The sequence below is a fragment of the Lynx rufus genome, unplaced genomic scaffold (assembly GCF_022079265.1).
Source record: "Lynx rufus isolate CCGP_SWC_20201006 ecotype Redwood Valley unplaced genomic scaffold, mLynRuf1.p SCAF_6, whole genome shotgun sequence".
NCBI classification, from domain to species: domain Eukaryota; kingdom Metazoa; phylum Chordata; class Mammalia; order Carnivora; family Felidae; genus Lynx; species Lynx rufus.
The window spans coordinates 115,342,589-115,356,847 of record NW_025814878.1 but is presented as its reverse complement, the minus strand read 5'-3'; the positions used below and the strand labels follow the sequence as shown (position 1 = coordinate 115,356,847).

Below are 14,259 nucleotides of genomic sequence, written 5' to 3'. Positions count from 1 at the left end.
TTTGCTCCAGGCCTTTGCTCCAGAACTCATCCCTGCTTCCATGACGTTCTCAGTAAACCAGAGACAGCTAGCATTTATTGCATGATTTCTATACATACGCTCATAAAACCCTCCCAACAAACTTGTATGTGAATTATCTCATTTGATTCTCACTTTACAGAAAAGGCAAATGATTCCTGGAAAGACTGCATGACTCGGCTAGCAGGTGGCAGAGCTGGGATTCAGTGCAAGTCTGTGACTTCATAACCAGTACCCTTAGCCATTTTCCAATTGTTTACCTTTCTGCTAGTGGGAGAAGGGTCATCGATGAGGTCTGTACCATGTGCTGAGTTCTTGCAAGAGGAAGGAGAGCATGTAAGAATGCAGTACCAGGCTTCAGAAAGGTGGAGCAAAAGAGAATTACAGAGAGTGTGAGGAGTGGCTGGAGGGCTGGGAGAAGCGGGTGAGGGGGTATCTTGGAGATATCGGAGGGAAGGAGTCTCAGGAAAGGGGAGGTAAAGCTGAGTGTTGGGTGAAGGGGTGTTTGCTACTAATTAGTACACTGCTGTTGTGTTTTTGAAAATGGTCATAATAAAAAGTTAAAGAATACAATTAAAAAGTTAAAGAGGATGGTTGGGGGATTTGCATCACACCTTTTATCCAAAGTCAGCCTTCTGAGTACAGGCATCAGGCTGCTTGGACTTGAATCCCAGCTTTGCCTCTTCTGCTCAGTGATCTGAACCACCAGGGAGAGGCCCACACCCAGTCTGGAGAGAAGTTAGGGACATTTCCCTGAGGAAGGCACCTCTTGAGCACCGTCCAGTGGAAGTGGGTGGGGAAGGACACTGGAGAGCCAGTATAAGGGGTGTGTAGGGAAGCCAACAGCAGCTGGAGCAGAGAGTAGGAGGGCGGGGATGTGGGGACATGAGACCTAAGAAGCAGGCAAGGCTGGGTCATGCTGGCCTTAGATTTCACTATCAAAGAGCCACAATGGGGGCCTGGGTGGCTCAGTCAGTTGGGCGTCCAACTTAGGGTCAGGTCATGATCTCACAGTCTGTGAGTTCGAGCCCCGTGTCAGGCTCTGTGCTGACAACTCAGAGCCTGGAGCCTGCTTTGGATTCTGTGTCTCCCTCGCTCTCTGCCCCTCCCCCGCTCATGCTCTGTCTCTCTCTGTCAAAAATAAATAAACATTAAAAAAAATTTTTTTTCTTTTTAAAAAGAGGTGGGCAGCCACTAAGGGTTTTAAGCAGGGGAGTGACAGGTCAGCTTAACGTTTTCAACAGAGCACCCTGGTAGTGGAATAAAGGTTGAGCCTATAGGTGGACAAGTGGGGAGGCAGGGACAATAGGAGGGTGCTCCATGTGTGGAGGAGGGTGGAAGGCAGCAAAGGCCTAGACTGAGGCAGTGGGACAAAGGGTGAAGGAGGAAGGACAGAATTGAGAAAGATTTAGGAGGCAAAATGGTATGACTTGGTGGTTGGTTGGGTATGTGGGTAAAGGAAAGGGAAATGAATACATCACTACACGCCCCCTCAACTGCTTTTCCCACATCCACCCATGCTTGTCTCCCCTACTGCTGTCCTCTAGACCGGCTTACCTGGCAGAGATACCCAGTGGGCTGGGCCATGCACGTGGCCCCATGTTGGCAGGGCCTGGACTCACATGGGTTCACCCTGTCCTGACATACGCTGCCTTGGAATCCAGGGGGGCAGTGGCAGAAATAGGAGGAGTCACTGTCGATGCAGAGACCTCCATTCTGGCACAGGGAAGAAACTTCTGTGCCTGAGAAGAAAGGCAAACAGGGATAGATAAAGCTAAGTTAGGTTCTCAGGGGCTCCAGACACAGAGCAGAGAGGCTCATGGGGATCACTGACATTCCTGGGGTGGGTGGAGGCCACTTGGAGCCTGAGGAGTCAATAAATTCTGGTGCTGAAGAGGTTAAGACATCAAGATCCCCCTCCTGCCTGTTCTGCCAGAATGGAGAGAGATACCTCTTGTTAAACTTATTAGAGCATTATAAGCAACTGTATTCTTGGCTTAAAACAAGTCTCAAGGAAGAAAGAACTCAGCGGAAACTTTAGGTGCTTAAGTCTGTCCCCTGAATTGGCATCCTGTGATGTTCTCTCACTGTGATTCCCATCCCCTAACCCCACAGTAGTCTCTTTCCTGAGTTCTGCTTATATTAAACCTCATTTGAATGAGGCGGGGGGTATTCTTTCACAAGGGGGTTGGCATAACATGAAAATGATTGGGAGCAGCAGCTGAGTGAAGTTGGGTTAAGTGTGATCCATTCTAGCTGAGTTATGATGATGGTGACAGAGTTGAGTTGCTTCACATGGAGTTATGTCTCAGTGGTTGTGATAAACTGGAGTCTTGTTGTCTGGGTTGGTTGGTGTTGCTTGAGTTGCTTTGAGCATGGTGATAGGAGGGCTGAGCTATAGAATCAGCAGTAGTGGTTGGTCTGTTACTTTGACTCTTAGTTCGTTGTTTTGGTCAAAGGTTGTATGTGGATGCCCTTAGGGATCGGGTAGAGAGGGACACCCTTTCTCTCTTCATCTGTTCCCCAGTTGGTCCTTGGGTTAGTACCTTGGCTCAAAGCGGCCTTCTGGCAGGAGGACAGCGGAAGGTTGCAGAGAGGCCCGGTCCATCCCTGGAGGCACAGGCACTGGAAGGAAGGCCCAGTCTGGAGGCAGTGGGAATTGTGTGGACAGGGCTTCTGGGCACAGATGTCCACCAGAGTCTGAGGTTTAGCAGAGAGCATGGGGCAAGACTGAGTGTCATGTGTTCAGGCCCAGAGATGGTCTTCTGCCAGCTGCTCAAAATCCTTACCTGTCAAGCTCTCTCCTGAATGGTCTGGGGCCAGGTGATAGCCTCCCTCCCCCACCCCCACATCCCAGAACAGTTCCTGGGATCAGAAATCCTTTCCTCATTTCTACTCCATGCAAACTTCAAGCTAGAGCTCAACTCCCAGATTCCACACCCCCTTTCATGTGGTTACCTTCCCAAGCTCCCTGCTCTTCTAGTCCCTGAGACCCTCCCACTAGAGCCCTTCAGCCACCGCCCTCCTCAGCACACTTGGCTCAGCACCCCTCACCTGGCAGCTGTCTCCTGTGTAGCCAGGGGGGCAGAGGCAGTGGGGACCCTGAGGGCCATCTTGGCAGGTTGCCCTGTTCCTACAGGGGCTGGACAGGACAGAGACAAGGCATGGTGGGAGGCAGTCCCGGCAACCAAAGGGGAGGGAGTGTGTGACGCGGTCATGAGATAGGAAACCAGAAAGGGAGTCATAGTGAAAGGATGTGGGATGTGGAATTCAAGGCAGCCTGGAGCCCCAGAGGAGATGGACAGGAAGGGTGGGAAGGCTGAGGGGCCCCTTCCCTTCCTCTAGGGGTCTTTGCTCACTTGTCTGCACAGCTAGGACGGGTCCTTCCCTCACAGCGTGGGCCTTGGAAGCCCGCAGCACAGAGGCAGGAGGAGGTGCCAGGCCTGTTCACACAGGTAGCCCCATTGAGGCACGGGGCTGGAGAGAGGAGGCTGTGAGGGGTTGGGTTCCTGACCCATACCTGGCCTGTGACCTTAGTCACACCCCGCACAGGACATACACGCACTGCCTGCTGCCCCCATCAAAACTGCAGCTCGTGGTGGCCAGTGGATTTTTATCAGACGGCACCAACACCCCCTGACCAGTTCCTCCATCCACCTGTGGCCCAGCCCCAGAACATGGTAGGTACTTACCAGAGGCACAGTGGTCAGTGCTTGTCTGGCAGCGGGGCCCAGTGTGGCTCCGAGGGCAGGTTCAGGAATAGCCCCCAGGGCTGGGGCTACAGGAGCCACCGTTGAGACAGGGCCCTGAGTGACAAGCTGTTAGCTCCTCGCTGCAGGTGGGGCCTGAGGGAAATGAGTGGGGTCTGAGAAAGGGCATCCTCTTCTCTCTGTCTTCCTCCACTTATCTCCTCTTCCTTTTCTTCATCCCCATCCCTTTTGTCTTCCATCCAACCTCTTTTCTTTTCTTACCACCTCCTGCATATCGCCTGTGGTCCCTGCAGCACATGCCCAGTTCTCCTTGGTGGTGACCAAGACCCAGAGGCCTTGGACACATGCCTCTACTGGTCTTGCTCTTGATTAGAGGTGGCCAGCCCAGAATGTCTATGGTTTGGGAAGGGCCTCACCTGTGTAGCCTGTGGGGCAGGTACAGTTGTAGCCCGAGGGCTGGGGGTGGCAGGTCCCCCCATGCGCACAGGGTGTCGAGATGCAGCCCCCTAGCTCTGCTTCACATTCTGGTCCTGTCCATCCCACATCACACACACATGAGGATCTGGTCATAACGAGAAAAAGAAGGGTGTTTTTCTTCTTCTGGTGATTTTTTCTTCTCCCCTCCCCACTCCTCATCATTGGTTAGACCCCTATGGCTTTCTTTTTTTTTTCTTTTTCATGTTCATTTTTGAGAGAGAGAGAGAGAGAGAGAGAGAGAGAGAGAGGGTGTGAGTGGGGAGGGGCAGAGAGAGAGGAAGACACAGAATTTGAGGCAGGCTCAGGCTCTGAGCTGTCAGCCGCGAGATCACAACTTGAGCCGAAGTCAGATGCTTAACTGACTGAGCCATCCAGGCACCTCGTCTGTTTTTAAGTAGGCTTCACGCCCATTCCGGAGTCCAATCCAGCCTGGAGCCCAACGTGGGACCTGAACTCACCACCCTGAGATCACATCCTGAGCTGAGGTCAAGAGTTGGACATTGAACCAACTGAGCCACCCAGCCCCCTGATCTCTTCTTTTTTTTGGCCCTGAGACTCTGGTCCCCTTCTTCAGTGGCTCTGTTCTCAGCATTGTCCCCCTTCCATACCTGCCTCTTGCTTGTTTTCTCCGACTATATGTATGAATATGTATATACATTTCTTCTATAATTTGTTTATTATCTGTCTTTCCTCATTAGAATGAGAGCTCCATGAGAACAGACACTTTGTCTCTTTCGTTTTGTGCTATTCCTCCAGTGCCTGGAAAAGGATCCACACATAGTAGATGTTCAATAATTGTCTAATGTATGATTTTTTTTCAAATTTTTTAATTTTTTATTTTTGAGAGAGAGACAGAATGAGAGTGGGAGAAGGGCAGAGAGAGAGAGGGAGACACAGGATCTGAAGCAGGCTCCAGGCTCCGAGCTGTCAGCACAGCTTGGACGCGGGGCCTGAACTCATGAACTGTGAGATCGTGACCTGAGCCGAAGTCGGACGCTCCACCGACTGAACCACCCAGGTACCCCTCTAATGTATGATTAATTGGCCCTGCGATTTCATGTTTTTCTTCCTGTTCTGACCCTCTAGCCCTCCGTTTCTCCTGTTATTTATGAACTCTCCCCTCACGGGATAGCACTCACTAGTGGATCCCTCACCTTGGCTTTGACCTCTGAACTTGGCCATTTCCTTCTTCTTCCCTATTGGTCATTTCTTGCAGACTCACCCCTCCCTGGTTGTCTCCCCCTGGCCTAGCTGAGGAGGACCCAGAGGACAGTGGAAGGTTACCTCTGGCAGTGTCCGTGGTGGCAGGTGCAGTTGTCCTCAACGGGGGCACAGCCAGGGCTTCCGTCAGGGCAGAGGCAGTGGGCCTTGACTTCCTGATCTTGGCATTTTTGCTTGGGCTGGCACAGGTTGGGGGCACACAGGGGAACCTCACAGAGATGACCTGGGGTGGGGAGATGGGTCACAGGGAAAACAGAGTCCCTCTATGTCCTTGATGGGGCCAAAGCCACTTTTTACATATGACTTGCTCACTCCCCACGAGCCTGTCCTTCAGTGGCTCCCTGTTGCCTCAGGATACTGTCTAACTTCCTCAGAATGGCACACAGGGTCCTGCATGGCATCATTTCGCAATGCAGTTACCTGCAGCTAAAACATGTAATCATTCTGTCTTGACAAACTCCTACTCATTCTTCCAGACTCAGCTCAGCCATTACCTCCTCATGAAGCCTTCTCATCTGTAGTCTGGTTGGCTGGTCCTTTGTGCTCTTATAGAATCCTGTGCAGTCTTTCTCAGAGCACCTGTGGCTATAACCAACAGGAGACTTCTTGGTCTCCGTGCACTAGATTTAAAGCCACTTGAGGAGAACAGGTCTCTTACCAGCTTGTGTCTGTGTCTGGCTGTGCATAGTGGGCACTTAATACATTCTAAATAAGCAAATGAATGGCTTCCTCTTGAACCCCATCCTGTTTCTGAGCCCTAATCACACCATTCATGTTGGGCCCAGTGTGGGCCCTGTAAATAACACCTGCTGTCAGCCTCAGGTTGTGCAGGTTTTGCATTGAATAACTTGAAGGGGTTCCATTCTCATTCTCTTTTTACAGTCCAACCCTTGAATATCCAGCAATGACCTCTGCTCTACCCCTAATGGACTCAACTATCCTGCCAGTCCTTTCTAACACCTCCCCTGCTTACCTGTGAAGCCAGAGGGGCAGAGGCAAAAGAAGGCTCCTGGGAGATCCAGGCAGCTTGCTCCAGTGGGGCATGGGCCACTCAGACACTCATCCACCTCGGCCTGACAGCGAGGGCCTTCAAAGCCTATGGCACAGCAGGAGGGTCAGGGACCTGCAGGGGAGTCTGCACTTGGCCCCACTCTTCCCTCCAGTGTTTGAGCACTGGTCTACCTGGAAGACACTCGCAATGGAATGATCCAGGCTGGTCCTGGCACTGCCCACCGTTGGCACAGGGAGAGCTTCCACACTCATCGATGTCCTCCTCACACCGGGAGCCAGTGAATCCTGGGAGGCGAGGAGTAAGTGGGAGAGATGGTAAAGGTTATCTTTCGTTTCCTTTTTTTCCTTTCGTTTCCTTTCATTTCCTCTCCTCTCCTCTCCTCTCCCCTCCTCTCCTCTCCTCTCCTCTCCTCTCCTCTCCTCTCCTCTCCTCACCTTTCCTTCTTTTTCTTTCTTTTGTGACTTTGGATTCATCAGGGAGTTTGTTACAAATATTTGTGACTGAGATGTACAGGTATGATTTCATGGATTCAAACAAGAAATTTAGAGTTAATGCCGATATTTAACCTTCTATTTACACAGACAGAAATAACATTGCTATGAATTGCAGTGAAGAGAATCTTGTTTCAAATGGCTTGGTTTGGAGGTTCATCTGCATGTATCATTATATAATGAAGGTACCAATCTGGGGGCTGCTCAAAGAGTGATTCGAATTTCAGAACATAACAGCATATCTTCGTAACTTCATTCTTTATATAAAGAAGGTATAACTGGCTGTGTGTATGAATGGTGAAAATACTATGTATCAAAAGCATAAATGCAAGTCGTGGCCCCTCCCCTCACCAGGAAAAGTGAATCTGGGGGGCTTCCCAGAGAAGACACCTGGGGCAGGTGGAGGTGACAAGAGGATGATGTTCAGCACCTGCCAGTTGTGTGACTTTGGGCAAGTTACTCAAGCTCTCTAGGCTGCAGTGTCCTCTTCTGTAAAAGGGGAATAATAGAACCCACCTTATGGTGTCATTGAAAGGATTAAATGAGGTAATGCCTGAAAAGTACACAGCCAAGTGCCTGGCCTGGAGCAAATATTCAAGAAACATCTGTTATCGTCACAGCAGGGAACAGAGGGATCGAGAATGGTGGAGAAGGAAGGCCGGGGGCAGTTTTCCCTGCATCCAGGGTGAGCAGTGCCAAGACCAGCCTGGGATCCCCACAAGCGGACTCTGGAGGAGGGCCAGAAAGGACGATTTGGGTAATTTGGCAGGACAGAGATAAAGGTGGATGAGTACGCGAGGAAGGTTTGGGATGTAACAGAAGAGAGTTGGGGGAGCAGAGGAGTTGGGAGAAATGGGAGCCTCGTTGGCCAAGCCAGGGTGAACTTCAAAAGGTTTGGGATTGCCGGGCCTGCACTGTGGTTCAGGGGGCTGGGCTGAAGGACTGGAGTGGAATCTGTACTCACCAGGCAGGCAGACACACAGGAAGCCGTTGAGGAGGTCCTGGCAGTCAGCCTGGTTCAGGCAAGGAGCAGAGGCACACTCGTCTGTCTCCACCTCACAGAGCTGCCCTTCTAAGCCTGGGACATGGAGATGTGGTGCAGGCTGAGCCCTGCCCGGGCTGCTCACCCCTTCTGCCCAGGAGGACCAGGGTTCTAGAACCCTCCCTGGGTGCTGTCTGCCTGAAGGTTGGGGCGATGAGCCTGCGGTCCTGCTGCTCTGCTGTGTGTGGCTCTGCCCCCTTTAAATGTGAAAGCTCAGGGAGCAGGGCACCTGCTGGGACCCGAGGGGGCAGCAAGGAAGTACCTTTGGGTGCCATTCTCTGTGCCCAGATGGCAGGCTCACTGGGCTGGGCTAATGAGCCTGGAGGTCCTCAAGGTCAAATGAAACAAATGGGCATCTGCTTGGAGGTGAGTCATGCCTCTTGTTCTACCCCAGCAGGCTTCTGTGCCAGGGAGACCAGGAGTCCCCAAGGGGGGTATTTGAAGGGCATTTGGGTAGCTTGTTGGTCACATATTTGTCCTGTATCTTTGGGCTTGTCCTGGTATCCGTAGTCTCACCCTGAACTGAAGCTGGATCAGCCTCTAGACCTCGGCTGCCTCCCACTTCTTGCCTGGGGATTCTGCTTCTGAAGTTCCTTGGTATCTATGACCTTGTCCCTTGGAGGACTGCATGGTTTTCTCAGCTTTTTTCCTTGGATGCTGCTCAGTTTAGGAAGGCTGTTTGGTGTAGTGGTTAAATCTACTGAAGCCTTGGGTTTGAATCCTGGCCATGCCACTTACTGGCTGGACAACTCACTTAATCTCTCTGTGTCTGTTTCTTGTAAAATGGGCACAGTAACAATACTGACCTTAGAGGGTTATTGCCAAGATGACAAAATGCATGTAAGATGTTCAGGTGGTACTTGGCAGAAAGTAAGCTATTATTTTTTTGGTTTCATTCAGCTTCCTGATATTGGGTTGGTCACTATACCCCTGGGGAGACCTGTCTCCCTTAAAAGTAACTTGGAGGTAGGTGCAGCCTTGTGGCACTTTTTTTTTTTTTTTATTGTACCAAATTCAAGCATACAGGCCCTTTGGGATTTTAAGGATTTACTCAGTCTCTACAGGGGAGAGTTTCTGTGATTAGGAGGAACATTCTGAGTTGGCCTGAGCCGAGGCTGCTGTTGTTCTGCTCTTCCTTGATGGGCCTCTGTGTACAGTGGACCAGGCTGCACACTTTACAATGACCATGAAGTGAATGCTCTCCTCTCACCCCCAGAGTTGAGCAGTGTACAACCTCAGTACCATCTGTGGCTGCCCTTCTCCTAGAGGCCATGGGTTTCCCAGAGTGTTCATCTTGGGTGGGGAGATGAGAAAGAGGTATTCTTTGATAGCTGATCCCAACTGGCCTGGGGCTATGTATGTTCTGGAGGGGTCATGCCTAGTGGGTTCAGGATTAGTCCCCTGTGTCCTCTACTCAGGGCCCCATCCATCTAGTACCTGGTGGGCAGAGGCAGTGGAAGGTGGCAAGCAGGTCCAGGCAGGTGCTGCCTAGATGGCAGGGCTGGGACAGGCACTCATTGTGATCAGCCTCGCAGCGGGAGCCCGTGTAGCCAGGGGGACAGAGGCAGTCAAAGGAGCCAGGGGTGTTGAGGCAAGAGCCGCCGTGTTCACAGGGACTGGGGCCTTGCTGGGCTAGGAGGAGAGGGGTCAGAAGTTCACAGGGGCCCAGGGCAGAAGGGCAAGGAGGCCAGACTGCCAGGGAAGGCACGAGGGCCTGCTTGTGGCAGAATGAACACATCGGAGAAAGGGCTGGTGTCTTTAACACAGACGAGGACTAAGTGGGGCCCGGAGGGCTAAGCACTGGTGAGAAGACCGTGTAGGGAAGAATTGCCAAATCGGGACAAAATTGGGAAAAAAGAGATGATTGTATTTTTAATTTGAAAAACAATTTGCAGAGGCTGTTTGGGACTCAGAGAGGATCTGATGTGGGGGTGCCTTACCCATCTGACACTCGTCCAGGTCCTGGTGGCAGGTGGGCCCCGAGTAGCCAGGCTGACACAGGCAGAGTGGAGAGCCTGTCAGGGGATTGGTGCTGCACTGGGCTTCCCCGTGGCATGGCTGGCTCAGGCACATGTCCTCCATGTGGCACAGGAGTCCTGGAGGGCAGGATGGGCATGAGGCTCTGGGGCCGCTTGAGGATCCCAGCTGCCCCCCTTATGCTTCTGTCACTTGCCATCCTCACGGCCACCTCCCCGAGCCCTCTGTCACACCTGTGCGGCCAGGTGGGCAAAGGCAGGAGAAGGAGCCCACACGATCGATGCAGGTGGCTCCCGGGGCACAGGTGGCAGCAACACAGTCGTCTAGGTTCTCTTCACAGCCTGTGCCTCCCCAGCCGCTCACACACACACAATGGAAGCTGCCAGCTGAGTTCTGGCAGGTGCCCCCATTTTGGCAGCGAGGGGGACCCTGAGCCTCACATTCATCCACATCTTCGGAGCAATCCCAGCCTGTGGGGGACGGGATGGGAAGGGGACAAAGGCTGGAGTTGGGAGCCCTGTGAGGAGGGGAGGCTAGGGGCTGATCATATGGGCCACGGGTGCCATGGACTTGGCTTAAACGACTCACCTGTCCAGGCCCCTGGGCAGAGGCACGTGTAGGTGCTCAGCCCATCCAGGCAAGTGCCCCCGTTCTGACACTGGTGCCCAGCACAGTCATCTGGATTCACCTCACAGCTCGGGCCTCTGAAACCTGACAGGGTCATGGGATTAGCGAAGGGAAGGGGACCTCCCTGCCCCGAGAGAGGGGTGGCAGAGGTGAGGACGCACCTTGGGGGCAGAGGCAGAGGTGGAGGGTGGAGTCTCTCCCTGGAACCAGCTGACAGGTGCCCCCATTGGGACAGCCCGAAGGGGGGCAGGGTCCTGGCTGGAGCTCACAGCGTGGACCCTCCTGCCCAGTGGGGCAGTGACACCAGAAAGATCCCAAGGTGTTATGGCAGGAAGTGCCTTTGGGGCAGGGCCCTGGGTCCAGGAAACACTCATTGATATCATGTTCGCAGGCATGACCCTCGAAGCCAGGTGGGCAGCGGCACTGGATCTGGGGGTATGTGGCCAGACACACCCCTCCATTGACGCAGGGATTGGCTGAGCAGAAGTCCCGAAGCTGGCACTGCTCACCTGAGGCAGAGGACAGAGGGCGCTGTTCAATCCCCGCCCCCCGCTCCGCTGGGAGAATCCAGCTCTCACTCCGGAGTATCTGTGTCTGATTTTCATGTTGCCTTCTCTTTGTTCCCATACGCTTTTTGCCCTGCTCCACCACCCCTTGCCTCAGTTTTGGCATTCTGGAAAATGGGAGCTGTCGTTGTTGGTGGGAGTATTGCAGGCTGGCCCTGCTGAGCAGACCTGAGACACAGTGTCCTTCCAAATTTGGTGGCCTTTCCTTGGTGGGGAGGAGAAAAGCAGCTGGCCTCCAGACTCGGCACCTTGCTGTGCCACCACCGCTGTGTGCCCTCAGGTGTGTCTGGCCTCTCTTGTCTGGATTTCCTAATCTTTAGGTGGGTACAGTGTTGCAGATAATGATAAGGAGACAGACGTCTCACATGTTCCCCCCAGTGGCAACGGCGGTGGTGGCGGCTGGCACTGGGCTAAGTGACCACCTCCTGAACATCACTCCCTTTCCTCCTCTCGACAACGTTATGAAGTGTGGACATCAGCTGGCAACTGAGGATGCAGAGAGCTTAACTACCTGATGCAAGGGCGCGCGTCTCATCGGTGGCAGAGCTGGCACTGGACACGTGGGCCGCTGCTCTGAAGCACAAGGCCTGGCAAGTTGCCATTGACAGTCCTCCTTGTTGTCACACCACGAGAGGCTGGCCTCCCACCCCCAAATCCTCAGAATTACCCAGGCACTCAAAATATCTCCATGCCTGGGCCCACCCCAGGCCCACTAAAGCAGCCTTTCTGGGACGTGGGCACCAGTATGTTGCAGGCTTTCCAGGTGATTGCTGTGCCTTGCCACGTTTGAGAAGCCTTGCTCTTCTAGTCCACCCCTCACAGATCACTTTCCTCCCCGTGTGGTCTTCACTGCCCTGTCCAGTCCCCTCCCTCCTGGTAGATCAGAGGAGCCTTCCTCTCCAGGGGCTCTCACCTCTGTCCCATACCCCTGACTGCTTCCCCGGGCTAGGACGCCCTGCCCACCAGGGGTCCCACACCCTCGCCCCCGGGTTGCACCCCTCTTCCTTGCCTTGATACCCGTTCCTCTCTCTGGGTCAGATCCCTTCCACCCCCATTACACCTCCCACCACCACAGTCTTTCCAGGTGCTGTTATGGGCTCCTACTTGGAAGAATAAAGGCCAGATGCCCATTATGCAGAATCTAGGAGGTTCCCCTCTCCCTGCCTTGTGCTAGGCATTAACCCTCTAGTTACTGGGTCGAGGGGCCAGGCTGGGGCACTATGGGGGCTATGGCAGTAGCCATTTACTAACGGGTTGGAAAACACTTCAACGTTTTAACCATTGGTACAGCCATGCTGGTGAATGTGTCTCGGGTCAATGGTCAGCCAGAGGGCTTGTTGATTCTCACAGCCTCTGTCCTCAAAGGGGCTGGCTGTTTTGCAGACTCCAGTTCCATCTTTCCCACCCCACTTCCCGGTCCAGTGTTCCTGCCTGTCCCCTCCTCCCCACCACTGCAGTGCTCACCTGTCCATCCAGGCAGACAGGAACATCGTGGGCGGCCTGAGGCCTGGATGTGGCAGCGGCCCATTTTGGAACAGAAGGAAGAACAGGGGTCCTTGAGTTGGGCCTGGCACCTCTGGCCAGTGAAGCCAGAGGGGCAGGTGCAGGAGAAGCTGGGGGCCAAGGGAGAGGGAAGGCTGGGGGAGCCTGGGAGGGTGGGAAGCAGAGCTTGGCAGCTGCCCCCATTCTGGCAGAGCTGGCCATCCTGGCAGGGGTCAGGAAACTGGCATGTCTCACCCAGGAAGCCAGGGGCACACCTGAGCAAGGGAGGAGAGTGGAAACTTAAGTCACTGGGTCCTCTTTGCCTTCTCTCCCACCTCCCTTCCTTTGCCTTCATTTGTTTCCCTTTAGTGCCTTTACCTCCTCCCTTTGTCCTTCCTTCCCAGTCCCTCCTCCTCCCCAGCTCTCCCTCCCCGTTTCTGGTCTCCCACTCCCAGGAGAACTCACTGGCAGCTCCCTTGTCCCTGAGATAGGCTCAGGCAGGTGCCTCCGTTGGCACAGGGTTCTGGGAAGTCCCCACACCGAAGCACTAGGGATGGAGATGAGGAAGGCATAGGAGTGGGGAGCGCTGTGCTCCCAGATTTCTCTGGGTGCTTTGCTGCCTGCAGCAGCCCCACACGTGCTCTCAGCCACCACCACTTCTGCACTTGCCTGATCCCTAGGGGAGTGGTGTTCTTGCCCTGGCATCGCCCAGCCCCCATCCCAGGCCTGGGGATCCTCTCAGCTCCTAATCCCCACCCCCTTTCCTGTTTATTATCCAGCCTTCCAAGTCCAGCCTCAGGCTCCATCCCTTGGAATGGAGACAACAGGGCTCAGGAGGGGGGCCCAGGGGACTCCTGGAAGGTGAATGGCTGAGGCATTGAAGGGATTTCCTCCCGGAAGGGCCCAGCATTGAGCCATCCGGGGGGTGGGGACAGCTGGACCGGGAAAGGGACTTGGTCAGCCCTTGACCTTCCCATGTCTCCATCTCCTGCTTTTTCCTCATCGCCTTCCCTAGCAGGTGGCCAGTCTTTTTCCCTCTTTACCTCCTAAATGTGATTGCAAGAGCCTGCTGTCTGCCAGCACTAAGGCCAACTGGGTTCTCCCTGAGGCGGGCACCCTCCCACCCATTCCCCAGACAGTCACCGCCCCTGGCACAGGCCCCAAAGCCTTGGTTTGTGCAGCTGCAGCAGCAGAGTCTTCTCTCCCTGTGTTTGGGGGGTGATGGGGGTGAGATTCTCTTCCACCCGGTGTCCTGTCAAAGCATGGGGCTTGGCCCTCCGCCCCCAACCCATCAACACCCTCTTAAGGAAGATGGGTCCTGTCACCTCTCCTACTCCATGCCTCACCTCTGGTCTTGACGACTGAGTGACACAGCAGCAGCAGCAGCAGCAGCAGCAGTGAAGGGGGCTGCATTCCAGGGCACCGCCCCACACCCAGATCCTCTGCCTCCTCAGGCAAGGACCCTCAGAGCCCTCAACCGAGGCAGGAGCCACCTCCTCTGCTCCCAGGGCCCCTTCCTCCTCCTCTGCCCACTGCAAGCCTCACGTCTGAGCTGTTTCCTGAGTCACACAATGTCCTGGACACCCTAGTGATGGGAGGGGGAGGAGTGGAACAACATTGAGGGGGATGAGGGAGG

At 54.1% G+C, this 14,259-nt stretch overlaps 1 pseudogene; it reads right to left on the bottom strand.

Moving 5' to 3' along the window:
- Window positions 1-1,485: 1,485 nt before the first annotated feature.
- On the bottom strand, window positions 1,486-14,036 carry LOC124529033 (neurogenic locus notch homolog protein 4-like; annotated as a pseudogene).
- Between the last annotated feature and the right edge of the window lie 223 nt (window positions 14,037-14,259).